We start from the raw sequence: 1,096 nt of genomic DNA on the forward strand, positions 1-1,096 counted from the left end.
CCATCCGGGGGCTGCGCGCTCAGAGTTGCCAGGTTCCGCGAGAGAAACAAGCAACCAGGTCAACCAAGCCTAAAAGAAGCGACCATATGGGCCACATGAGCAGTGGTGGAAAAAGTACTCAAATATTTTACTTAAGTAAAAGCATCAATACTGCAATGTAGAGAAGTACTCTGTTACAAGTAAAAGTCCGGAATTCAAAATGTTACTTGAGTAAAAGTACAAAAGTATTGGCATCAAAATATACTTAAAGTACCAAAAGTTAAAGTACTCGAATGTTTGAAAATAGCAGATCTACAACCTCACAACGTGTCATGTTGCGACGCGTTGTGAGCTTGTAGATCGGCTATTTTCCAATAGCCTAGGTATAAAATAGGCTAAAGTGGTTAATGTATGTTTCATAATATGATAAATTATATCTGAAAAGTAACTAGTACCTAAAGTTTTCAAATAATTGTAGTGGAGTAAAAGTACAATATTTGCCTCTGAGATGTACAGTAGAAGTTAAAGTATTGGAAATTGGAAATACTCCAAGTAAAGTACAAATACTTCAAAAGTCTACTTAAGTACAGTACTTAAGTAAATGTACTTTCCACCTTGTACTTTGCACATGAGCACTTTAAACCCATACAAACTACATAATATTTATGAGTACTTTTAACCCTATATTTTTAAACCCTTGTTTATCTTTATTTTATAGTTTAAAAAAAAAACTTTTTAACTAGTTTTTCCTAATAAAGTTGTTTTTATCTTCTTTCTGTAGAGCACCTAGAAAAGCGCTCTATAAATTGTATATATTATTATTATAATGCATCGGCTATTTGAATATACGATTGGCTGTTTTAAAAAAAACATTCTTGAAAAAAAGTTAACAATTTTGAATATGTTTTAATATTATAACATTATAGCTAGACAAATCTGGTAGGCTACGGGGTCCCTACTCCCTGGCACAAAATATGTTCAGATGGGGGGGGTCCGTGGACAAATAGAAATACATATTAACGTGGGGGTCCTTGACATGAAAAAGTTTGAGAACCACTGGTTTAAACAACATTAGGAAATAAGCCCAAATAAGCAACTACATTAAGAGACAAGCCCA

This window comes from Gymnoscopelus braueri (genome assembly GCF_963280865.1).
Source record: "Gymnoscopelus braueri genome assembly, chromosome: 17".
NCBI lineage: Eukaryota > Metazoa > Chordata > Actinopteri > Myctophiformes > Myctophidae > Gymnoscopelus > Gymnoscopelus braueri.